We start from the raw sequence: 27969 nt of genomic DNA, 5'->3' as shown, positions 1-27969 counted from the left end.
CATGCTACTATTCTAAAATTAAATTGCTTTTTTTAAACTGAATTTGCAGTGGGGAAATTTTACAGCTGAAGATCCAAGTCATCCCAAAGTGCACCAAGTACCTTCTCCTTTTAAAAATAAAACAACAGACACAGTGAGCCTGGTCCCATCCACACATATTTGAGTTACCTATCTTTTTCAAATGGATTAAGCCAGTTCATCAATGCCCAGGTTTGTCTACTCTGAGACATTAACAAGCATGCCAGAAATGATGTGCAGCATCTCCTGGGTTTGTTGGGAAACTTGATTTGTGTTTAAGCTATCAGTTTAATCCACACTGCCTTTTTACTTTTATCAGGGTATTCTTCAGGTAGAAAGAAATGGAAGGAGCTTTTAGGCATGACTACTGTCCTAAATATAAAGTTGGTTTAAAAAAAAAAAAAAATCCCTACTCGGCCCAAATAGCATTGTGCTTTTATAATTCATTCTCTTCACATACAGTACCCTGTGTTATCATGGCTAATGTTTTCCTGCTGAGCTGCCATCATCTTTTGTCAAGCTGTCAGGGTATTAAACTGATGTACCTTCCACATTTGGATAGAGGTCATTATCCTGTTGCCTGGTTGCATTGCCTCTGCTGAGCAGGTTAACTGCTTGAGGTCTTTCATCTAGATAAATGTTCGCCAGCACTTTTGCTCTGTGATGACATGAGCTGTTCCTTAGAGGTCAAATAGTGGTGCTATGATAAGTTGTTCCCTTTGAGTTCACAGATTCAGAAAGGACCAGAGTCCAAATTTCATCATCGGCCTAAAAATAATGATAAATGCTCATTTTGGCATATTTCTTCCCAAAGTGCTGGACTGGGGACTCTTTAAAAAATACATACTTATGTTTTAATTTTACATAGAAAAATTTTGCTTTTAAGTATTTTATTGTTTCAGTATCGTAAGTGATTCCACTGTGTCAGAACTGACCCCTTAGTTCTGATGATGGCAGAAATAAATTGTGTGTGTGTGTATGCATGCATAATAGATAAAATACATTGTAAGTTTTCAGGCTTGCTAATCTTAAAATAATATTTTAAGCGTAGTTTAAAGACTCCAATATTAGACACCTTGGTACCATCCAAATAGCAAGATAGTTTTTTGTTTGTTTTTTCGGTTTTTTTTGCGGTATGCGGGCCTCTCACTGTTGTGGCCTCTCCCGTTGCGGAGCACAGGCTCCGGACGCGCAGGCTCAGCGGCCATGGCTCACGGGCCTAGCCGCTCCGTGGCACGTGGGATCTTCCCAGACCAGGGCACGAACCCGTGTCCCCTGCATCGGCAGGCGGACTCTCAACCACTGCGCCACCAGGGAAGCCCAAAAGTCTTTTGTTTTTTAAAGTGGTTTTTCAACTGAAGCAGGCCTTACCTCTCTATTTACCATGACTACTGTTGTTATATGAGCTAAAAGATGCTTCTACAAGTAAATAGAACACATTTTTTAATAAAATCTTTTTTTAGAATGCCACTTTAAACTATAGTCTCTTTTAAAGTGTTACACATGGAATCAACTTTCTTGACATTGTATAATTTTAGGCCAAACTGCTTAATTTTCACTGCCTCATTTGATATACTTAGTCTTCTAAAAATATATTTAGGTGTTTTTTTAATGTGTACTATTATTTTCAACAACTGGACTAGATTTTAGATTATTGTTTTATTATTAAGGGTCAGTTATATGTAGTCCACAAATTTTATCATAAAACAAAATTTAAAACCTGCCTAGAAGTACCATCTTACAGAACTTGGAATTAGTGAGGTCAAATGCACTGATAGTTTTATTCATGTATTCATTAATACCTGTTAGGTGGTGTAGAAACAAACATGAGTGAAACAGTGAGAACCGTCTTCAAAGGAAGATTCTGTATTCCCTTTCCTATCCATTAATTATATCAGCAGCAGCACAGTTGCCCAGACTATAAAGTTCAGCATCCTCCATGATGTGCCCTGTTTCTTAACCACATGTTGAGTGAATGACCAAGACCTGTCAGTCCCTCCTAAATATTATCTTAAAATCCATTCTCTCTTCGACACTCCACACTGTCTTCTAGCCTTAGCTGAGACCCTCTTTATCCCTCATCCTAAGTTGTTCCTCTGCCTCTAGTTACTCCCCATGCTGTCCCTCACCGCCATCCATCTTCCTTACTGCCAAGAGAGTTTTCTTTCCAAAAAACCAATCTGATCAGTCACTCCCTGCGTAGAGAGCATCCTCTCATCCATCCCAACCTTACTGCGTAGAATTGTTGTGAGCTGTACAGATCTCCAGGTAACAAACAAAGCGATGGACCCACTTCAGGTACCCAGAAAGCCTCCTCTAATTAAAGCACCCAGACTCATTCTAATAATAAATGCTGTGCTTCTAGGGACATATCAACTAACTTGGGGAGAAGGGAGGCCACCCTCATCTACCTTATTAAGAGATGCATTTCCAATAAAAAGTTTAGTCTTATGTTTAATACTTATTTTCAATTTTGTAGTATTTTGGCACTTTGACCAATTTGTCTTGGGAAATTTTTTAAATTTAAATTACTGTATATATTTATGCTATGGGGTATTGTACAACAATAAATAAATTCCATGATAAGAATGTATTATATTAGGATATAATTCTATTTAGGGAAGTGGGATGGAAGTACTAAAGGAGAAAAAAGTATGATATAAAATTTCCAACTGTTAAAGAATAATCATGTACTTTTAAAAATGGACGATGAGATCAAATATATTTACATTACAATGGACCAAGTTTAAAGAATGATACAAAATCTTTATTTTAAAATGTCAATATTTTCAATAAGCCAAACATTACATTCTTTGCTACTATTAAATTTATGATCAAAATATCCTATTTCAGCTTTAAAATGTGCAGAAAAGTACATAGTTTAACAAAAACATTTATGGAGTAGTCAAGCAAAAAACATTGAAGACTATTCAGTTAGACTGATCGGATTCCAGTCCTAGAAACGCTGAGCAAATGTATGGAATGTTTATCCCCTATACCTTTAAAAGGGATGTTTTTTACAATTATTTTACTTTAGTGTTACTAATAGACAAGTAGGCGAGATAACTTTCCTCCTAATTATGCTAAACAATAAGTATTATCCAAAGGCTACTCAGTAGCCACCAAGGACCCAGGGCTTTTGCACATCTCTGTAGCTGGGCCTATGCCAAAGGGCCCCACTAATCTCCAGTGGGTACAGAACTTACTGGATTTCTTCAGTAAGCATATGACTACTCTTTCCCAACTTTATTAATTCCTGTCCTTGCTGCTGATGTAGCATGAAAGAAGCTGGGGCAAGAGTTCAGTGTTCTTATTGGGATTTAGAATTACACAGTTGAGAAATTAATGACATCCAACATTGTCATTAAACATACAACTTTCTAGCCTTGAATTTTTTTATTGCGCTCACGTACCAGGAGCTCATGGACAGTGGGTTAAATGTGTAACAGGATCATTTTTAATGGATCCACAGTTTTCAGATTCCCCCTGTCAGCTGAGATACCAAAAGCACAGCCACATGATTACCTCAGAGTTAACATCAACATTTATCATGAAAGAATCTTTGCTAGATGCTTGGGATGCAAAATGCATCACAAATGCACATCATTCCTGCCTTCAAGGAGTTTACTTTCTAGTTTTGATGAAAAGTTTAAATAATAATGCAGTCCATGCCAGGGCTATTAAATAGTCATTAAAGTAATATTTAATGACATATTTAAGTATGGTCTATGCCTATCACTAAGTGAAAACAGCAGGTTGCAAAACAGCTGTGCATAGTACAATCCCATTTCAGTAACTGAAGTATACACATATATGCATGAAAAAAAGGAAGTAAAATTATAAGCAAAATGTTAACAGTCTGTCTTTCTTGATCAAGTAGAACTGTGCGGTAGTTTAACTGCCTTTTTGCGCAGTTTAACTTGTACAATGAGGAGATCCCTTTGGTAATAAAGCTGTTGTCATTGGGCCTGGGGTGACTCTAGGTTTTAGGTGTGAGGCTATGGGCTGTGAACAGGACAACAGACTATTAAGACAAACAGGAAAACCTGCATCCCTTAAGATCATTTTTGGAGGTCAGAGCGGAGGTAATCGTACCTGAAGAGAGGGCCAGCCACCCATCCACTCACTCTCATCAGATCCACTTCCATTAGGTGTTCTCTGGCAACAGGTTCCATCCTTGCTGGCAAGTCAGGAAAGATTGGAGACAGAAGTGAACCATCCCATGAAGCTCTTATGCGGCATACACTTTAGGCCTTGACCTCTGTAGCCTCCAGACTCACCTGCCTGAAGGAGGGCGAGTCAAGGTCTACATATATGGTCTAGTGCCCCATTTTCTGGAGCCTCTGTCCCATATTTCTCTCAACTTTTCCAACGATGGAAAAGTATTTTGACATTTTGCCCTCAGGAGTTTAGGGGGAGGGAGCTTGTGGAGAGAACTTTGTCTTGCCATCGAGGCCTGGCTCCAGCCCTTACAAGCTAGGTCATCTGGAAAGTTCCTTAATGTCTCAGTTATATCAGAAAATATCTTTCAAATGGGGATTGTACCACCTGCCATGCCTCCTTTAAATGACAATTTGACAGAAAAAGAACGAAGCACTTCTTTTTTTTTAAGAAAAGACCTATCCAAATACAAGAGATTCATATTAGAAAACCTAACTTTACACTGAGAGATTATCCAGAGACTTGGTTTTTTGTTTTTTGGGTTTTTTTTTAAACACCTTTATTGGAGTATAATTGCTTTAAAATGGTGTGTTAGTTTCTGCTTTATAACAAAGTGAATCAGTTACACATATACATATATCCCCGTATCTCTTCCCTCTTGCATCTCCCTCCCTCCCACCCTCCCTATCCCACCCCTCTAGGTGGTCACAAAGCACTGAGCTGATCTCCCTGTGCTATGTGGCTGCTTCCCACTAGCTAGCTATTTTACATTTGGTAGTGTATATATGTCCATGCCACTCTCTCACTTTGTCCCAGCTTACCCTTCCCCCTCCCCATATTCTCAAGTCCATTCTCTAGTAGGTCTGCGTCTTTATTCCTGTCTTGTGCCTAGGTTCTTCATGACCTTTTTTTTTTTTTTCCTTAGATTCCATATATATGTGTTAGCATACGGTATTTGTTTTTCTCTTTCTAACTTCACTCTGTATGACAGACTCTAGGTCCATCCACCTCACTACAAATAACTCAACTTCGTTTCTTTTTATGGCTGAGTAATATTCCATTGTATATATTCCATCTTCTTTATCCATTCATCTGTTGATGGGCACTTAGGTTGCTTCCATGCCCTGGCTATTGTAAGGAGAGCTGCAGTGAACTTTGTGGTACATGACTCTTTTTGACTTATGGTTTTCTCAGGGTATATGCCCAGTAGTGGGATTGCTGGTTGTATGGTAGTTCTATTTTTAGTTTTTGAAGGAACCTCCATACTGTTCTCCACAGTGGCTGTATCAATTTACATTCCCACCAACAGTGTAAGAGGGTTCCCTTTTCTCCACACCCTCTCCAGCATTTATTGTTTCTAGAGTTTTTGATGATGGCCATTCTGACTGGTGTGAGATGATATCTCATTGTAGTTTTGATTTGCATTTCTCTAATGATTAATGATGTTGAGCATTCTTTCATGTGTTTGTTGGCAATCTGTATATCTTCTTTGGAGAAATGTCTATTTAGGTGTTCTGCCCATTCTTGGATTGGGTTGTTTGTTTTTTGATATTGAGCTACATGAGCTGCTTGTAAATTTTGGAGATTAATCCTTTGTCAGTTGCTTCATTTGCAAATATTTTCTCCCATTCTGAGGGTTGTCTTTTTGTCTTATTTATGGTTTCCTTTGCTGTGCAAAAGCTTTTACGTTTCATTAGGTCCCATTTGTTTATTTTTGTTTTTATTTCCATTTCTCTAGGAGGTGGGTCAAAAAGGATCTTGCTGTGATGTATGTCATAGAGTGTTCTGCCTATGTTTTCCTCTAAGAGTTTGATGATGTCTGGCTTTACATTTAGGTCTTTAATCCCCTTTGAGTTTATTTTTGTTTATGGTGTTAGGGAGTGTTCTAATTTCATTCTTTTACATGTAGCTGTCCAGTTTTCCCAGCACCACTTATTGAAGAGGCTGTCTTTTCTCCACTGTATATTCTTACCTCCTTTATCAAAGGTAAAGTGACCATATGTGCGTGGCTTTATCTCTGGGCTTTCTATCCTGTTCCATTGATCTATATTTCTGTTTTTGTGCCAGTACCATACTGCGGAGACTTGGTTTTTACTGACATTTTAACCAGATTCCATTTCCTTGAAAATGTTGAGGAATTGGGCCTCCCTGGTGGCACAGTGGTTAGGAATCCGCCTGTCAATGCAGGGGACACGGGTTTGAGCCCTGTTCCTGGAAGATCCCACATGCCGCAGAGCAACTAAGCCCCTGTGCCACAACTACTGAGCCTGCTCTCTAGAGCCCACGAGCCACAAGTACTGAAGCCTGAGTGCCTAGAGCCCATGCTCTGCAACAAGAGAAGCCACCACAATGAGAAGCCTGCAAACCACAACGAAGAGTAGCCCCCGCTCACCCCAACTAGAGAAAGCCCACGTGCAGCAATGAAGACCCAGTGCAGCCAAAAATAAATAAATTAAATGAATAAAGAATTTAACTAGATGCTGTCTTTAAAAAATATATATTGAGGAATAAATTTTGCACTAGAGAGGGAAAGCATGCCCTCACATTACCATAGCTGAAGTTCTGCTTTCCAAGGCAGATCTGTTTCCAGGAATTAAGTAAACACCAGCTCGGAGATTCACGCTGCAAACCTCTAATGCCTAGGTGACGTCTAAGGGATTTAATCAAGCTACAGGATATATGATTCAAAGGACAAAAAATAAAGTGATTAAGAAAAATCTTCTCTATGGCAAGGAAACAGCAGATTGTTTCCATTAATCTTATGAGTAATTTTGTTTTTGTTGGCAGAAAGCTAAACCCGGGGCAAGTGTGGTGCACAGTGGGAGGGAGGACTTACTGGAACAGCACAAGGATTGTGTCACAGCCACTGCAACGCAGTACATTCGAAGCTGAGTTCTTCTCCCCGTACAAGTCGGCTTCCCCTCCCAGCTTTTCTCTTCTCATCCTTGGTCCCACTGCTCACTGGAGCTCTAGCTCTCCTTTCGTCTGCATCTCCTATCGGCCTCCAGGGCCTGCCCATCTTTGCCTTGAACCGTATCTTGAATGTCTGTGCTTTTCTCCATTCTCTCACCTCACACCTGTGTCCCTGTAAGAGATCCTCTGGGCTCAGCCAATCACACAGCAAACATTTATAGAGTGCTTGCTGTGACTACAAGTTCCCCCTTGTTCCCCTCCACCCAGAATGGTGACATATAATAAGTCGTCCGAAATGTTGTTTTCATCACGTCATTTCCCTTCTCAGAGATCTGAAGGGACTCTTTATTTCTTTGCACCACAAGTCTAGCCTCTTCTGTTTAGATTTCAAGGCCTTTCACAATCTGACTCCATCCTACTAGAATCTACCCCCAAAGTCCCACTTCTCTACTCAGATCGGATGCTGTCTCCATGTTTCATTTATTCATTTTCTCCATACTGATGTGCTGTATACCTGCTATATATATGCCAGGCACAGCGCTAAGTGCCTAAGAATATGATATGGTTCTTTCTGTGAGAAGCTCCAGAAGTCTAAAGGTGGAAATATGTAAGGAAACAACATAATATGATATGATCAAGGTTCCTTCAGGGGTTGTATAGTGCGCTGGTTAAGTTCAAAGAGGAAAGTGCTGATTCCACCTGAGGAATCAGGCTGACAATTTTGTCTAGAGGGACCAGGGAAGTTGTCCAAAGGGAGCCAAGTCAAGACCAGAGGAAGGGAAACCTGAGAGTCAAAAGCTGGTGTGCCTACCTCATACGAAAATCCAGATCTGGGCTTCCCTGGTGGCGCAGTGGTTTAGAGTCCATCTGCCGATGCAGGGGACACGGGTTTGTGTCCCGGTCCGGGAAGATCCCACATGCCGCGGAGCAGCTGGGCCCGTGAGCCATGGCCGCTGAGCCTGCGCGTCCGGAGCCTGTGCTCCGCAACAGGAGAGGCCACAACAGTGAGAGGCCCGCGTACCACAAAAAACAAACAAACAAACAAAAATATGTATATATAAATGTACAGTGGAGAAAGGACAGCCTATTCAGTAAGTGGTGCTGGGAAAACTGGACAGGTACATGTAAAAGTATGAGATTAGATCACTCCCTAACACCATACACAAAAATAAGCTCAAAATGGATTAAAGACCTAAATGTAAGGCCAGAAACTATCAAACTCTTAGAGGAAAACATAGGCAGAACACTCTATGACATAAATCACAGCAAGGTCCTTTTTGACCCACCTCCTAGAGAAATGGAAATAAAAACAAAAGTAAACAAATGGGACCTAATGAAACTTTAAAAGCTTTTGCGCAGCAAAGGAAACCATAAAGAAGACCAAAAGACAACCCTCAGAATGGGAGAAAATATTTGCAAATGAAGCAACTGACAAAGGATTAATCTCCAAAATTTATAAGCAGCTCATGCAGCTTAATAACAAAAAAACAAACAACCCAATCCAAAAATGGGCAGAAGACCTAAGTAGACATTTCTCCAAAGAAGATATACAGACTGCCAACAAACACATGAAAGAATGCTCAACATCATTAATCATTAGAGAAATGCAAATCAAAACTACAATGAGATATCATCTCACACCAGTCAGAATGGCCATCATCAAAAACTCTAGAAACAATAAATGCTGGAGAGGGTGTGGAGAAAAGGGAACCCTCTTACACTGTTGGTGGGAATGTAAATTGATACAGCCACTGTGGAGAACAGTATGGAGGTTCCTTAAAAAGCTACAAATAGAACTACCATATGACCCAGCAATCCCACTACTGGGCATATACCCTGAGAAAACCATAATTCAAAAAGAGTCATGTACCAAAATGTTCATTGCAGCTCTATTTACAATAGCCCAGAGATGGAAACAACCTAAGTGTCCATCATCGGATGAATGGATAAAGAAGATGTGGCACATATATACAATGGAATATTACTCAGCCATAAAAAGAGACGAAATTGAGCTATTTGTAATGAGGTGGATAGACCTAGAGTCTGTCATACAGAGTGAAGTAAGTCAGAAAGAGAGAGACAAATACCGTATGCTAACACATATATATGGAATTTAAAAAAAAAAAATGTCATGAAAAACCTAGGGGTGAAACAGGAATAAAGACACAGACTTACTAGAGAATGGACTTGAGGCTATGGGGAGGGGGAAGGGTAAACTGTGACAAAGCGATAAAGAGGCATGGACATATATACACTACCAAACGTAAGGTAGTTAGCTAGTGGGAAGCAGCCGCGTAGCACAGGGAGATCAGCTCGGTGCTTTGTGACCGCCTGGAGGGGTGGGATAGGGAGGGTGGGAGGGAGGGAGACGCAAGCGGGAAGAGATATGGGAATATATGTGTATATATAACTGATTCATTTTGTTGTGAAGCTGAAACTAACATACCATTGTAAAGCAATTATACTCCAATAAAGATGTTAAAAAAAAAAGGGATATTAAAATTCAGGCCAGGGATTGGACAATAAAAAGCCTAAAAAAAAATAAATAAATAAATAAATATATGTATTAAGTCAAAAAAAATATATGTATATATAGTTAAGTACTCTGGTAAGCTCTTTGCCACAATTAAGACATCCCTCTCTTTTTCATATTGTAGTCAAAACACATGAGAATCAATAAACAACCACTTCAGCATTAGGTTTACATCCATACTTCAGTGAGGGCAAGTATCACAGGGAGTACGTGGAAATCTCTTAGGACAGATGGTCAGTAACTTCTTCCAAACATATTTCTGAACAAGGTAATGTTCCCTTCCCCATTAATCTGGTAATTTTCTTCCTTTTTACTATGAAGTATTACTTTCATTTGTTGAGGATGGTAATAATTTTCAAATCAGGAAGAGTGAGGGAACCAGTGTCTATTGAGTAATCCCTGAGTGCTGAGACTTATTCTGTGATTCATTGTAATTCTTTTAAAAAAGAAATTTGATTTCCAGTAGTTAAATAAATATTTTTAGGAATATCACTTAAACATTCCTCATGTATTTTAACTCATACCCTTTATTACTGATGAACAAACAGTGAGACAAAATGCAAGTGTTGATCAACCCTCAATGGAATTGAGAGGAAAGAAGTAGTAGAGGGAATATATTGTTTATCCCCTCCCACACTAAGCAATTGGAACCACTATCCAGACGAAACAGAGCCCTCCGTGGTAGTGGAATATCTATCTGGGGATAGAGTTGTAATCAGTTGTCAGTTTCTCCCCTTGGATTCTGAATTCACCAGCTAAGAGCTAGACGCTCAGGACCAAGGTGTAGTGTGTGTGCAGATAGATAAATAGGTAGTTTAGATATATATAAGATAATCAGATGATAGACAAATAATCATAAGAAACATGCTGCTGTTATGTTTAGAGTAAGATTTTCAAAATCTGTAGTTAAAATTTTAGATAAAAATTACCAAGTCCAAATCTTTTGTCTCAGTGCTCAGTATAAAATATGATTGTAAAAAAAAATAGCCATTGGATGAAGAAGGTAATTCCATTGCCTTATTGTCAACATTATATCATACCTTAAAATCAGATGTGACTGTGGAACAAGTTTATCCACATGTTGTATAATTGTTGATCAATTTAGAAATAAGAAAATAAGAGATTCAAACCTTGTTTCCTTTCTGTAAATAAGAGGATAAAATTAAAGCATTTTAAATTTGAAGGGTTTATCTTTAATTTAGTAATAACCAAATTTTAGTGCCTAAAAGTGTGTACCTATTTGATTTTTTCTTCATACATGTGTCTTATGTGTTTGTAGTTAAAGTGGTTGAGCAACATTTGACATTCGTGATTATTTTCTATTTAGATATCGTAGCTCTCTGTTTCCTCTTTATCATTTCACTTCATTATTAATGCATTGAAAAGATATTACCCAAAAAAATCAAAATAATTCAATTTCGATATAGAATGTGAAGCAGGAAATATACTTTACTTCTTCCTTCCTTTTCTGAACAATTTTCTCTTAAACACAAGTATATTTAGCAAGGCTTTAAACAGTGCTGAGCAAGTTTAGTTTTTCATTGCAGTTGCCAAATACTAACCATCTCACGAACTCACAGTTATGCAGCAGTTATGCATCACATTGTGTGTATGTTCGTTATACAAATAGTAAGTTATTTATTCCAATAATTAAATTTCAATAATAAAACTTTCTTATTGGAAAGTATTCAAATAACACAAAGGAATATCTAGTAAAACTTTAAAATTCCCAACCTGCAGAAGATCTTGATCTCCTTCCAGAGGTAGCCACTATTAATAGCTGGTATATTATCTTTCCAGATGCTTTTTGATATACATAACATTTCATGCTTATAATTTCAAAGAATACCATTACTTAAATTTTACTCAGATTCAAATTATGTGAAATTCAAGTTACCCAACCTGAGAGTGATATTCATATGAGAATTCCAATTTTTGCACCAGGTATCTGGCAACTTTCCTATTGCTAGCAGGAAGAAATACAAGCAAAAATAGAATACTGTAAAGCTTGACAGACGTATCCCGTACTACTATTCATTTTTTAATATAAAAGCATGGATTTTCTTGTATGGCTTGTGGTATTCTTCTCTTTACCTTATCAAATTCTGTTCTATTGCTTTTCAGAATTGAGTCTTCTCTCCTGCCCACATCATTTAAGAGTTACTACCGTTACAATACAGTAGAAAGAGTATGGGATTTGGAGTAATAAAATCTGGTACAGGTTCCAGCTTTGCCACTTACTAGCTGTGAGTCCTTAAGTAAATTATGTGTATTCTCTACCCCTCATTTTCCTCATTGGAATAAGGAATGGCAAACCCAACTACCTCACTAGGATTGTTTTGAAGAGTAGAGACTTGTAATCCAAACTAGACATGATAAGCATTGTGTCATTCAGGATGGACTAAGTTTTGCTGTGGCTTAATATAACAAACATTTATTTCTTGTTGACACGGTCTGTCCATATGAGTCATGAGAGGCTCTGCTCAGGGATGCAGGGTAACAGAGGCTGCATCTCTATACAGTCTTCCTCAGCCACCTTGGCAGGGGGAAGAGACCTGGCAAGAGGAATACTGGCCCTTAAGGCAACCACATGGATATGTACATCTCATTGATCCGAGCAGGTGGAATGGCCATGCCTAACTTCCAAGGGAGACGTAAAGGGCATTCCACCCAAGATCCAGAAGACAGAGAGCTGGAACTTAGTGAAGAGCACTAATGACCACTAATGTTTGCAAACATTAGAGATAATGTAAAGCATTTCAAGGGAAGGGTGAAAAGTCATTCCTTGTTATTTTCTTTGATCCCAAAGGTATTCAAGAAAGATTTCCAAGGAAGGAAAACAAGTCTGGGGACAAAAATGGGAGCCTTGTGTGGGAGTCAGGCGTGGTAGAAAGGAACATAGGGTGAGGAATTCAACAAGAAAAGAAAGTGAGGGAAGGGACAGCATCAAAGTGAAGCAAGCTGGGTCTCGTGTGACTAGAGACTGAGCCCCACGCTTCTAGATCTGCAGAGGGTTGCAAACTGCAGCCTAGGTGAACTCTTCCTCAATCCCCTCCATATATCATTAGATGTAGGATGCCTGCCTCACACAGAAGACCTCAAAGCCACTTCACTCCACCTTTGAGCTTAGTTCCTGGTATTGCCTCTACTATCTGGTCTCACTGTTAGCGTTGTGTTCTTGTTTTGGCCTTTGCACAGCTCCTGGGGGCTCTTTATCATGGAAGATCACTACCCAATCCAGGGGTGGCAACACCATGGCCACCAGGCTTCACAAGCCACTGAAACAGTTACAGCAAGGTTTTCTTTCTATCCCCTCAGAACCTCTGAAGAGCATCCTATTTTCTTGGTGCTTTAAAGTAAAGGAAGAAGTCTCCCTTATTGTGTATAAGGAAGGCATGTCAACATAAGTGGAAATAGTTTAGATTTCATTATTCCAAGTCCAGATTTTCCTAAAATTCCTCTACTTTGGCTTAATTGTAGAAGGGTTACAAATCTATAAGAGGGTTAGGATCCCGTATCTATATGTTTAGAATTTCTCTGGTCAGAATATTCCTTCAAAAATATCACCACCAGGCATCGGACGGTGTGGGTGTGTATTTTCGTGTGTGTGAGTGCACTGAGGGAACGGTGCATGAGGGAAGAGGAAATGCGAAGCTTCAAAAAAGGAAATGGGGAATGGTCTTGTTGCATTTAATCAGTGGAAAACCGTGGTCAAAAAAATGTGTTGTTTTTTTTTTTGAAACTTAGTCTCTTTATCTTATGCTCAAAGGAATAAATTTTATAAAATTAAGCTGTATAAAAGTAAAATTATGTGGATCAGAGAACTGAAGCAATTCTGTGCAGATTCCCTTGATCACCCAAACCAGCACGCAGATCCGTGGGAGGAGCAAGGTAGAGGGACGGTTAGGTGTGGTTGCTATGGCAACCATGTGCTGATTGGAATAAGACTGAGCAATCGTGATTCATCCCTGGCTCCACATTTTCCTTTTCTCTTCTTAACTGGCCCCTAAAGATTTGCAGTCCTTGGGGTCTCGGTGCTACCAAGGCAGGTCACAGAGAGACACCGTGCAGCCAGAGGTTGCTGTCCCCTAGCAATGGCAAGGAAGGCACAAGTTATTCATGTGCCTGAGATAAGCGGGGTACAAGTGTAAATAAGGTTTAACCAGAGAGATGAAAGTGAGCAAGAATCATCAGAATGCCAAGCTTCCAGGCCAAGTCCTGGAATGCCACAACTCTGAAATGACAGAACCAAAGTGAGGCCATAGAAGCCAGATCAGCCTGTGAAGTGCAGATATAAAAGACCATGAGTTCGTTTTCTGATGTTAAGAAGAAACACTGGTATTGACAAGAGAGACAAAGGTTTGTCCAGAGGGTTGGAGTGGGATGTACTTTTCCAACACATGTTTCTGAGCTTCAGCTTTCTCATCCATAAGATGAAATGCTGCCTTGAAGGTTGCTGCGGGGACCAGAGGCATAATAAATCCTCCTCAGCTGCTCAAATGAGTTGTCTGTGACCCTTTCTGAGGGGGAAAATATGAGTGGCCATATTAAGAACAATTGCAAAATCTTGGCTGATATTGTTTTTACCTCAATAGGGAAGATAAGAGTTCGGCATCATTGGCAAAGCTGTGAGAAGAGACTCTGAAGGTCATCTCTTTAGATCCCTACTTAGGGATCTAAAGAATGCCCATTTGTGCTTCTCCTGTTGGCTGTTGCCTTCATCAAATAGAGTGGGCTAGGTTCTACCTCTCTTGATGAAACATGATGCATGGACTAGGTGACATTTTTATTTTGTTTTTGTTTGGTTGGTTGTATTCTTGTCATCTAGGGAGGGTGTAGGAAATCACATAAGCCTCTAACCACTCTTAACAGGAGTGTCCATAGTCTGTGTCCCTTGTTCAAAAGGAATTACCTTCAAGGACTTAACTTTCAGGGAAGGTTATTTCCTCTGCAGTATGCTCTAGAATTGTGGCTAGATGATGGAAATGCTGCTTGATGCTTCAGCATTCTGACTCTCCAATCCTGAGGTTCTTGACCTGCGGTCCATGGGTCTATGAATGGAATTCAGAAGATCTGTGAGCCAACTGAAATTGTATGAAAAAAGCTGCCTGTAGTTATATGTGTAGATGGAGTTTTCTGGAGAGGATTCCTTGGTGTTCATCTGGTTCTCAGATTTGGCAGTGACTCGGTTTAAGAATGATCATAATCTGAGTGCTCTGTGTCTGTTCTCTTGTTGGCAGTTGTATTTATCAGTGTTTTGTCCACTGAGGAGTTGGTAAGAGTAGAAAAATAGGGAGGACATTAAAGAAATTTTTTTCGTAAGAAAAATCATAATCTCAGATTCTGACTTAAAACTGATCTCTCCATTACATAGCAATGCAACAGTTCCTATGCAGTACCATTAAAAACATTAAATAATGTACGCAAAATGTGTACATTTTACTGTAAGTAAAATTTACCTGAACACCATAAATACATATTGCACTCAAATTAACAATATGTATATTTAGGGGTGAAGTATACTGATATCAGCAACTTAGTTTGAAAAGCATCAAAATAATAGGATTGATTAATGGATGAATAGAAGCATAGGCAGATGAATAGCTATGTTACAAAGCAAACACATCAAAATGTTAATTGTAGAATCTTTGTAGCGGGTATATGGATGTTCGCTGTACAATTCTTTTGTTTTACTGTATACTTGAAAAGTTTAATAAAATGTTGGAAAAATATATAATCATAATATTTAGAGTGCATACAACTGTATATGATACAGAAGACAGAATAAGGATCGAAAGAAATGAATGGAAGTTGATTTTATAACTTTTATATTTATTGATTCAATTTAGAGGTAATTCTTTAGTACACAGAAGTAAATCTACAAATGTTCAAATTTCAAGTGCAGAGAATTTATGGTCAAGAGGAATTACTGTGATGTATCTGTGTGCTTAGCAAGACAGCCCTCTGAACAGTGACCATGATTGCATATTTTCCCCAGATTTGGTAGGGTTTGCATAGTTTTATTTGGAGCTTGTTCTAACACAAAGCTCTTCTTGCCTTCAATTATTTTCTAGTCTATTTCTTTGCTTGATTGCACACCATGAATCTTAGTAATTTTCCTCTACCTGTCTGCTTCAGATACATCTTATCTGAATCACCCATCTCTAGTAATGTAGACAGGCTTAACACACTACACCCCAGCGAGTGAAAGAAAGAGGTGCAGTGTTCTTCTTTACATTTTACCAGGCATATATCAGTCTCTAAAAATCAACCTGTTAGAATTTTTCTTAATAAGAGAGTACTAAACGAGATGAGATTTAACTTTACCATGTTAATCCAGGCATGAGTAGTTTTACATCCTGCTTGGACCAACGTGCTTAATAATTGATCATGAGAACCATATAAACTCTGGCACTAAAACTTGGGAGGTTACTAATTAAAAAACAAAAGAGTTTTTCCATTTTAGCATCGCAGGCCCGGCTCATTGTAGGTGACAGCTCATTCGAGCCACTGAATCCAAGAGTTGCAAAAGGAGCAAAACCAAGCAGCTTATTGGAGCTGATGAGCTGTTTTGTTTTGTTTTCACACTTGTATACTTCATGCAGTATACATTATAGTTAATTATTATGTTTCAAGCAAAACTGGTGATTTCCCCCCCCATGACAATGAAGCAACTAAGTCACTAGATCTGTTTTGGGGTTTTCTTCTTTCTTTCTTTCTAATGACCCCCGTGTTCAAAGTCAGATCTTTTGAAAAGGACTTAACAGAGCATCATGAGACGTGATAGGTGCTTAGGGTGCAATTTTAATGCCAACAGACTGGAAAACAAACAGCATAAACCCAGACAAGACATAACTTTGTTCTTTAGCATCTGTGTGAAGAGGAAATCAGATCTTTCTGGGATGTGCTTCCACTCACAGGTGTGGAAGAGAAGATGTCAGTTCCCAACTCACCACATTGTGGGTGGGATTCTGATTTGGGGCAAGGCGACAGGGTATTGCATTGTCTCTCACAGTAAGAGCTCGATTCACTTAACTCCATGCTTTTGTTTCAGTCGTCCACAAACGGACGTTAAAAAAGCGTGAAGCATCCCTTAATCCCATGAGCCTGGTGTGTGCTGGCTCCTGTCACTGCATTCTCCAGCTCTGTTGCCAGTGGAAGTGAGAGATGGACCCCAGGCTTGCAACCACTGTTCTTTGCTCTGCCACCAAACCACTGAGCTGTTGGCACTTTAATCGTTTTATACCAGGAGGAAACCAATTGTGTTGATGTGAATGTCTTATTCATCGGACATTACAGGCTTCACATTTTTAAGGAGCTGAAACTCCAAGTCCCCAGCATGCACCCGCAGTGAATCAAGACAAGAGTGCCGTGATGACGTTTTCGAATTTATTGCAGTTGCTCTTTAAAAGATTTGACAGTATTGTAGAATTCTAAACGCCACAATTTGAAAGCCTGTCTGAGGTTGTGTGCTAATCAAAAACAGTAAATCATGTTTGACTTATAAAGGTCAGCAGAGTAGTAGAACTCAGAGTTAGTGCATATTCTTTTCCTTTTCCTTTTAAATGTGTAGACAAATATAGAGACTCAAGTGAACAGGCAATTTATCAAGGACCTAAGGCATCTTTCTGGTGCATGAAAATGTCCAAATTCTCCCCACGGGCTACGTTTTGAAAATTGCAGTCCTGGGGAAGAAGCTTAGTTTCTGTGTCATCCTGAGTCCAGGACACTCTAGATATTTCTCACGGGCAGAATAAGACCTTTCCACATTAAGTGCTGCAAAATCTGGTGCTTTGTGAGCAGTCACAAGACATTCGAAGAACCTGCTGCATTATCTCATTTGATGTCATCCTGAAAAAAACAACTATTTACCCACAGATTTCACAGAGGCAGCTGTGACTTCATCTGTGTGGAAAGCACACAACTGCCCTTGGTTGGGGATTGCCCTGGCGACTCCCCTGCTTAAAAGCCTCGAAGACCTCCTCACTACATACAGAATAAAGCCCCAAACCCTAAGCAGGGCACGTAAGGCCCTCCACTCCACCAGCCTCCCCTACCTGTCAGCTTCCCCTGCACTTTGTTTCCTGACCTCCAAATATGTGCCTGCCCCACTGGCCACTCACTGCTTCCCAGAGCCCTAGGCTATTCGAGAATGCCCTCCTTCCTCCTTTCTACACATTGCACTTTTATTTATCTTTCAAAGCCCAGTTCTTCCTCACTGCATTGGTACCTCTAGAATAACACTTCCATTCTCCATTTTGACTTAGAGGTTGCTGTTGTCCTGTGGTCCCCTTCCAAACTCTTGAGGCTCCTGAGGACGGCAGTGGTGCGCTGGTAAATATTTAGCAGCCATCTCTCCAGAAAGAGCAGGAAAGCCCTGATTGGTCAATTGTCTGTATCCCATGGTGTAAATATACCTCCTTCCATTGCCAATTTCAAGGGTGGCTGTGTTTAATAACAGCTTGCAAAATTCCTGAAAATTTTAGCATCGGGCTCTCACAAGCCAGTTCAAGCTAGCTTCAGACCACCACTGGGAGGGACCTTGCTTTAACAGTCTTTGGAATAGTCTCCTCTTCCCTGCTAAATGCTGTGCTTTCCTTAAAAAAGAGATGTTCAGTGTTTTCCTGGATTGAAATAGGCAAGCCAGCTGATAGTTTGGCTCTGCCACAGCTCATTGAGTGGGGTGTCATTTGCACAGAGATTCGGGGGATATTTGCACCTCTTGTCATTTGAGAGTGGTGGCCTTAGCCGTCTCCCTCATGCCACGGTGCGCAGGCACGTGTGAATTTAAACAGATGGATTTATTGGAAGTGCAACTGAGAACTGCAGTGAGGAGCAAGTTGATGGTCTTGAATCCAGCAGCCTCATTAGAATAGAATGTGATCCACCATGGCGTCAATAAAACACTTACAGAGGAAAGCCTAAGGCACAGATTTGGGAAGATCAGTGACAAATTCTTTGAGGGAGGAGAGAATGCTATAGGCTCAGATCTCAACATCGTTTCAACAAATCTTTTGTCATTTTATTTATTTTAAATATTTATCTATTTATTTATTTTTGGCTGCATTGGGTCTTCGTTGCTGCGCATGGGCTTTCTCTAGTTGGGGCAAGCGGGGGCTACTCTTCGTTGTGGTGCACGGGCTTCTCATTGCGGTGGCTTCTCTTGTGGAACACGGGCTCTAGGCGCATGGGCTTCAGTAGTTGTGGCACACGGGCTCAGTAGTTGTGGCTCGCGGGCTCTAGAGCGCAGGCTCAGTAGCTGTTGCACATGGGCTTAGTTGCTCCACGGCATATGGGATCTTCTCAGCCCAGGGCTCGAACCCGTGTCCCGTGCACTGGAAGGCAGATTCTTAACCACTGCGCCACCAGGGAAGCCGCCTTTTGCCGTTCCTGATGTGAGCCTTTGTCTTACTTTTGTGACTCACAATTTGAGATTGGAACGTCAGCATATTTTAGTTCATGTAGTAAAGTGCCAAGCTGGCTAGCTCTGTTTTTATAATCAACTTGGAAAGAACAGCATATCGACCCTGTTGTTCCTGTAAGGGTGACCAACTCCTTTTGGTTTACCCAGGTTTTAAAATTGAAAGTCCCACACCCTGGAAACCCCCTCAGTCAAACTGGGACAGTTGGCCAACCCAGTTGCTGTAAAGGTGTGGTTCCTGTAGTGAATGCTATGGGTACTTACACTTGGAATATACCTCGCACAGCTGCTATGCCAGCAGACATTGAACAAGTGACTGAAAGGATCATAACTTCTTTAAAAGCCCGGTTTATAAAATCTGTTCTCCTCTTAAGGTTATGGTCCTGTCTTTCAGGCACATTATTTATTTATTTTATTTTGTTTTTTTGGCCACACCTCTCAGCATGCGGGATCTTAGTTCCCCAACCAGGGATCGAACCCACGCCCTCTGCAGTGGAAGAGCGGATTCTTAACCACTGGACCTCCAGGGAAGTCCCCCAGGCACATTCTTTAAATGAGAGGCTAGGGCTTCCCTGGTGGCCCCTGGTGGCGCAGTGGTTGAGAGTCCGCCTGCCGATGCAGGGGACACGGGTTCGTGCCCCGGTCCGGGAAGATCCCACCTGCCGCGGAGCCATGGCTGCTGAACCTGCGCGTCTGGAGCCTGTGCTCCACAACGGAGAGGCCACAGTGGTGAGAGGCCCGTGTACCGCAAGAAAAAAAAAAAAAAAATGAGAGGGTAAATGAAATGTACTTGGGATAGGAGAAAATGCTACATGTGCACAAAAGGTTGCTATTTATTTCTCATAATGATACGTGTTCCATAACTATCCCATATTTTCGTACTTATCTTGGGTATAAGAGAAATATAGCAACTTGCTATGATGGGATAACCAGTATCAAAATACTTTAAAATAGCCTATTAGGATTTTGTGGGGAGTACATTTCAGATAACTTTACACGCAGATAGAGTCTTAACTTCCATGAATCAGCCCTCAGTGATTTGTTGTTCATTGGCGCTGTTCATATTGTGAAGCTGCTACACGGGAAAGAGTTGGTGGGGAGCTTAGCTGGGTGTCCAATGTCTTGAATCCCTCAGCATGACCTTGTTGGACCTTCCTCGCTGTCAGCAGACATTTCCTGGTAGAAACGATGTGCTATGGTAGTGTCCACAATGTGTCACTTTGTGACAGTGTTAAATTGTGCCCCATAAGAATCAGTGTTTCTGCTATAATATGACATATGTGTTCCTACATGTGTTTGGCAAACTACCACAGTAAAAATTGTAGTTTATGGGAAGAAATAGAGTAAGGGGCAGACCACTCAAATTGTATTCAACATAGTATTTTAGTATGTTTGAGCTGCTCTAACAGAATACCGTAGATGGGGTGACTTATAAACAATAGAAATTTATTTCTCACAGTTCTTGAGGCTTGGAAGTCCAAGACCAAGGCACCAGGAGATCTACTGCCTAGTGAGGACCCTCTTCCTCTTCTTGCTGTGTCCTCAACATGAAAGAAGGAGCAAGAGACCTCTCTGGGGTCTCTTATATAAGGGCACTAATCCCATTCACATGGGCTCCACCCTTATGAACTAATCTTCTCCCAAAGGTTCCACCTCAGAATACCATCACATTAGGTTTAGTTTTCAACATATGAATTTGAGGGGGGACATAAACATTCAGTCTGTAGCACATGGCACCCACAAGAGCAGTAAAAACACTACTAAAAATACTAGCACAGTTTACAGGTGAAATAAGTTTGGTGGAAGGGTTGAGGCTACCGAATTTTGGCTGAAACAGCAAAATGTGCAGAGCTCTAGGAGAACCTTACAATAAACAATTCCAAGACAGAGCATCATGTGGCCGAACTAAGCCAAGATGAAATATGTGAGGTAAGTGGGCAGCATGTACAGTACTGCAGACCCCTTCAGCTTGCACACGACTGTGCTTATGTCTCATGCACATGGCTGCTGTGACTTAGTGGCTCAAAACTAACATTAGCACGAATTCTCTCATGTGAACCAACACGACTTCTGGTTTATGCTGACGCTGTTCTCTGTTTACCAATCATATGTGATCTAGTTTTCACTACAGAAAGTCATCTTAGCTTTGCAAATTTCTGCTGAATCTTAGCTTTGCAAATTTCTGTCTCATGGTTCATGAGACAGATTAAAGTTGTAGATGATCATATGTATTGAATTCAAAACCCTTAGCATGAAATTTTCTTGCGCTTCAACACTTTGGACAGTAATAGTAGACAACTTTTAATTTGAAAGAAAAAAATCCACCCAAAATGAAGTCACATCTGCTCTCAGATCTTTTAATTAAAGTCAGACATGAACCCTCGTGTTTCTCTGACTGCTAAATACTTAGAAGTGGTTTTATGAGATTTGTGTGTGTTTTAAGTTGTAAAAAATGCACACACTGCTGAGTTACATGACTTTGGTTTATTTAAATATAGTTTAGTAGGACTGTAATATATAAGGAAGGTGAAAGGGCAGAATTCTATTTAATTAACTTATACCCACTTGGGAACCAGTCAATTATAAAGGTATGCTGAGCAAATAAAGCTTCACATAAGAAATCCTTGAAAAAAATAAGCCACTTTGGTGAAGGCTTTCCTATTCTTAACTTTGTCATTAAAATTATTTCTATGAGCTATTTCAAACCTTAGATTATATGTGTGTATATGATATGTGTGATTTTTATATATTATGTATGATTATATATAAGTGATTATATGTGTGATTGAATATATATATATACATATGATTTTTTAAAAGATTAAAAAATATGTCTTGGTGGCTCTTAGAAGACCTAGATCAGTACTTTCCCTGCACACTTTTGGCCTTTATTGAGATAGGACATACTCCCAGGCTTGCCATCCTTTAATCTACATGTGGATTAAAATACGACCAGTGTTTTATATTTACATAAATCTGATTTAATAAACAGTCATACCATTAAAATAGAGGATTCTTTTCAATCACAGCTAATTATACATCATATAATGCCTGGTCTTTAACGAGGATTTCAATAAATGTTTGTTGATAACGATGATTATTAAAATGATATGTTAAGTTTGGTCTCCTTGTATAAGAAATGCTTTGTTTTGAAATGTTAGACTTAAAGCTTTGCCTAAAAATTTTTAATTATGATCACCACTTTGGCAAGAAGCTTAAAATGTGCAGAGTTGCTGCAATTAGTGCATTGTGCACCCATATGGATGTTACCAAACAGCTTTCAATTTAAAGGATTTGGGCTATTTGAGTGATGGACCTTCTGTTAAGCTTAAAACAAAGCCCGACTATTTCTGCATTCATTTTAATTAATATTCTCTTGCTGGTCTCAAAGTATTCTCTTCTGGGGGGGGAGAAGCATGATTATCATAAATCAGAAATAAGTAACAGAAGTAGGTTTAACTAATTTTCTACTTCGTTCTGTTTCATCCCATTTCTCCCCTCCCCCCGAGGAGCTTCAATGCAATGTCAGAACAACTGGAAAACACTGATTTCAGATGTTCTCAAAGAAAACCTATATTTCTAGCCAAACCATAACATAATTAAACTCACAGAAAAATGAAGAAATAAAGCCGTCCCCAGATTTTTGAAAATCATTATGAAGTTTAAAACGTATCATTTTCAGTCCAACATTCATGTCAAATCTACAGTATAAAATTTGATTATATATACAAATGAGTACATGTGTCATATATGTATATATTTGTATATATACATGATATTTTTACTTCAGAGAGGTTTGTAGTTGCCTAGGTGCTTGGGGTTTAGCAGTCTTTTATATGTGGACTTAATTTTCTACAGTAGCAAATTCTGCCTGAAGATTGATTAGTATTTTAAGCAAACTCAAACTCACACAGTCTGGTAGTTCTTTTTTCCTGGATACTTTTAAGTGAAGTCTTATTAATATGATACTTGGGGAAAAGAAGCTTTCTGGACTTTTTCTTTCACCAACTCAGAATAAATTCTGTAAACGGTTATGTGTGTTAGTTAAGGCCCTGATTTTTTAACTATTTTCAAACATCTCCCCTGCAACCACTCTTTATACACCTTCAGAAAGACAGTCACTCCAGTGGCCACTGGAATCCTGACTACCTGAACGCCCAATTTAGGACAACTGTGAATGCTGATTTCAAAAGTAGACAGCTAAAATGAGCCCCCAGAATCTTCACCGAATTCTTAAGAATAAGATAAACATGAAGATTACAAAGCAGAATTGTAATTTACCAGAACACGTGGGTAAAATAATTCATCCAATATGGGAGTGGAAAGGCATAAAATCATTAAGTCCACTCTAAAACACACCATAGCAGCAGGTCCTATTTTTTTTTCCTTTTCCAGCATTAAGGAAATTCATTCCCCCCTAGCCACTAGATTTGGCACAGAGATACTCTAGTTTTTCCATATTGTCTGGATTTTTCATTTTTATTTCCTTTTTTTCTTAAAGCATGTGATTAATTATACACCTGTCTTTAAATTCCTCCTTATATACCGGTCTTTTGGGGTCCACATTTGAAAAGAAGGAAATGTGGAGTTAATTTTATTCTAGGTTAGAAACAGATAAAAGCTAAAGGTGGTCAAATAATATACATTGTTTTTCTTGAAGAGAGGTTAACTATTTTATAATTCTATACTGTCTTTGCTACTGGGCGGTAGCTTTATTTACATCAAATTGCTTCCCTTTCTGTTAGGTTTACACAGAAGTCCCTCAAACAGAAATGAGCGGATTACCCAACACTACCCTCTGTGTAGCTTCACATACATCCTGGTGAATATCCTGTTCACAATCTAGGCCATGAAAGAAAACCTACAGTTGTTTTAATTTGGAAGCAAAATAATCACTTCTCTCCAGTGAGGCTTAGAGAGAGAAAAAAAAAGGGGGGGGCCAGAGTCTTCCTGTAGAAAAAAGAATACTTTGTGGAGGGGCAGTGCTGCAGCAGGGTTAAAAAAGTAAAAAGTAAACACAAAACCTGAGAGTGGGTATGTAGGCCAGCAAAAGAGAGACCATCTGATTACATGGAAGCACCCTGAGCTGGGGTACTGGGCTGTGTTGTCCCACTGGCGTGTAAACTGCGTGTGTTTGTGTATGTGTAAGGGTGTGTGTGTGTGTGTGTACACATAGAGATTTAACAGGGAGCACAGAGGGAATTAGAAAGAGCCTGGCCCATTTTTAATTTGGGTCTGTTTGCTTGCATTTAGCACTTAAGGGCTTCTACATTCAGTTTGCTCAAAAGAGTGATGAAGCACTCCTTGCTTATGCCTCAAATCAGAAATGCATGAAGTGCAGCTGCAGAGATAATACATTTTCCCCAAAGGCTTTGGCTGAGCAAATTAGGTGTCAATGGGGTGCCTGCGCAGGCAGTACTCTCTCTAATTAGTCTCTTGAGCCTAGTTGGTGGCGGGTATGAGATGATCTAATCAATTGGTCTGTGTCTGATGGTTCGTGTAAAAATCCTACCAGGCAGACTCTCTCCCACAGGTCACCCACCTGCACAGCGGGGCTGCTCATTTTCATTTTTCATCTCCTCCATCACATGATGCTGACAGTTGGTTTTAAGAAAATTGAATCCAAAAAATATCTAGTTCATAGGGCACATGGGTCAGAACAAAGTTGCATTATGGGTACTAGCAATCCAATTAATTAATATTTATAGCTGAGAAGCTCTATGTAGATATTTCTGAATAAGGATTTTATCAATAAAATCCAATTTCTTCTTTAAAACATTCATTTCTAGAAAAAGAACATTGTAAAAACAGAAAGCAAGATATAAATGGCATGAGTTGACGTGCACACAGTTTATAATTTATATTCAGTTTCATTTGTATTGTGTGTGTGGTGCATTTTAATAATCAATTAAATGTAAGGAAGGATTTTGCTATTATACTTGTGCTTCCCTATGAATGTTGTGTGCCCTCTCCTTCCACCTATATCCCCACCTGTCAAATGCATGCTTACATTTAGATTTTAAAGAATTTTTCTAGCAGTAAACTCACCTACCTCATATGCAGTCCTTGAAAACTGAAACAGATGCTGATGCCACCCAAGGAGGAAGAAAGGACATCCCATGCTGCCGGTGAACAATATTAGGCAGGGTAGTGGGCACAGTTTGGGCTCAGTTGCTCACAGAGATGGGAAAGGGTCTAGCTCTCACTCGCATCTCCCTTCTTTTCGTATTATTGGCTCCTTTCATTAAATGTCTGAACCTAAACCTAAGTAATAGACATCTCATAATCACTCTGTTCACCTTTTATTATCGATTACTGTTATTTTGTATTATCCTTTATTATCCAACTCTGCTTATGCCCTGGGTTAGGTACATGATTCTCCTAGAGATTACACCCAAAGAATCAGCGCAAAGGCAAGGACAAACACCAGGAATGACTAAAAGAAAGTCTTAAATCAACCCAATAGGAGAGTAACATGCCATGGATGATGGTGCGCACATATGGTTACGTAAAATCAGATATATTGAAAATCAAATCAGTTTTTTCAAATAGAATGTCATGGAGTTAAAACAAAAATGTTTGACCTACAGGAAGGTGTTAATCTTACCCACCTTTCTCAGCCTGTAGTGTATCTGTGGATGGCCACCTCTGTTCCCAGCACTGTGCTCTTTCAGCAAGAGCATAGGCACAGCATTTGCCCTTGGTCACCATGCCAGGAGGGAATAACATCTGAGAACATGCTCCACTCCCAAGTTCTCAGATTCTACCTTTCCCCTTCCTGTTCATTCCACAACTGTCTACTGACTACCTGAGCTAGGTCTGGGCTATGCTCTAGAGACACAATGGCGAACAAAACCAAGATTAATCAAGAATATAATCACCTGCCACCCTACATGCTCCCTCACAGCAAACGCCCTCAGACCACAGGGACTACATGAAGTCTGTAGTTCAGAAAGGTCAGGCTTGGGTGCCAGGTCTGCATCCTACTGATTAAAGTGGTGGAGTGGAGGAGAGCCAGGCAATGACTAGTTCATGCGGGCGTGGCTGTAGGAACTCTGTGTCTAGGCAAGCAGATGTCAGGACAAACCCTGACTCCTGTTTGGCCAGGGTGGGCAGGCTTCCTGGAAAAGCTGGCATCTCTTAGAAGAAAACAATAGGGGAAAATCTTCATAACTTTGTGACACAAAACCCACAAGAAACAAAAGAAAAATATGGATAAATTGGACGTCATCAAAATTAAAATTGTGCATCAAAGGACACTATCAATACAGTGAAAAGGCAGCCCACAGAATGGGAGTAAATATTTGCAAATCAAGGGATTAATATCCAAAATATATTTTTAAAAGAAACTCCTACAACTCAACAACAGACAATCCAATTTAAAACTGGGCAAAGGACTTGGATAGATATTTCTTCAAGTAAAATATACAAATGGCCAACAAGCTCAAACATCACTAATTATTAGGGGAATGTGAATCAAAATCACAGTGCCATACCAGTTCATACCCACTAGGCTATCTATGATCAAGAAAAAACAAAAACAAAAAACCAGAAAATAACAAACGTTTGCAAAGGTGTAGAGAAATTAGAACATTTGTATATTGCTGGGGGGATTATAAAATGGTGCAGCCACTGTGGAAAATGGATTGCTAGTTCCTCAGAAAATTAAACAATCACCATATGACCCAGCAATTCCACTACCAAGTGTTACCCAAAAGAATTGAAAACAGGTACTCAGACAAATATTTGTACATTAATGTTCATAGCAGCACTATTCACAATAGCCAAAAGGTGAAAATAACCCAAATATACATCAACTCATGAATGGATATTTCATACACAGAGACAAGAAAGCAGATTCACTGTTGCCAAGGAGCCTGGAGCAAGAGAAGAATGAGAATGAAGGATATAAGATATGTAAATAAAGGATATAAGGTCTCCTTTGGGGATGATAGAAATGTTTTGGAATTAGACAGAAGTGATGGTTGCACAACACTGTGAATGCACTAAATGCCAGTTAATTATATGCTTTAAAATGGTTAATTTTGTGTTATATGAATTTAGCCTCAATTTTTTAAAAAAGGGTGGAAGGTTAACCTTCCAAAAATCATCATAGTAAGTGGGGGAAATGAGTTAGAGGGTGGAGAGGATGCTGTTTTAATGGTTCTTAACTGTAAGATTGGAACTTGTTGCTCCCTTGGTCAAGGTAGTGCCATTCAGGGGTGATGTGCTTGGTACCCTAGCCTTCAAGGGCAGCAGTAGGGCAACTGCACTGCAAAGTCTTGACAAAAGACCACTGTTCCCTGTCTGCCAGAGAAGATGCCTGTGTGGCAGTGTGGAAGGGGACAAGCAGGCCTGACCAGGCCTCAGTGACCTCAAGCTTCTAAACTGAGATAATGAGTTGGTTCTGGGATTCAGTGGAGCTGATGGATCGAATCTCTGGGCTGTGCGACTTGACCCTGACAGTGTTTCTTTTCACCCTTCCTGGCAAGACATTATTTTCCCATCCTAGAAACTCAATGAAAATGCTTAAGGGCCAAAAAAGAAACGGAGAGAGAAGCAGAGTGAACATTCCTTCTTTCTTCTTGAACCGTTCACATGGAAGTAGTTACCGAATTTAAGCAGGCATCATCGGAAATGCACAGTTGTATGCAGGATGTTGGGAAGAGGTTGGCAATTCAGGTCACGCGGGCCAATTTTCATTCTGCTGAAACTAGGTCTGATAATCGGCACTGTGGAATGATATACAGCTGGATTTTTTTAAAAACATGTATGTGATCCGTTTTTCTATTTCATGTTCATAAAAATGAACACGATACATCCTTTTAATGGTCTGTATGATGCTACAGGCATTTAATTAAGACCAGTATTAGTGCTAATGATTTGGGGAAGGAAATTTGCTGAATTTCTTTTTCTCTAAATA

At 39.8% G+C, this 27969-nt stretch overlaps 2 protein-coding genes across 7 annotated transcripts in view; one reads left to right on the top strand and one right to left on the bottom strand.

Moving 5' to 3' along the window:
* Positions 1 to 27969, bottom strand: part of MTERF1 (mitochondrial transcription termination factor 1) — a 603361-nt gene that overhangs the window by 27549 nt on the left and 547843 nt on the right. The window lies entirely within an intron of this gene.
* The window catches only part of CDK14 (cyclin dependent kinase 14), a 618912-nt gene that overhangs the window by 587261 nt on the left and 3682 nt on the right, over positions 1 to 27969 (top strand). The window lies entirely within an intron of this gene.

Source organism: Tursiops truncatus, chromosome 9, assembly GCF_011762595.2.
Source record: "Tursiops truncatus isolate mTurTru1 chromosome 9, mTurTru1.mat.Y, whole genome shotgun sequence".
In the NCBI taxonomy this organism is placed as follows: Eukaryota; Metazoa; Chordata; class Mammalia; order Artiodactyla; family Delphinidae; genus Tursiops; species Tursiops truncatus.
This window is presented reverse-complemented; position numbering and strand designations above follow the sequence as displayed.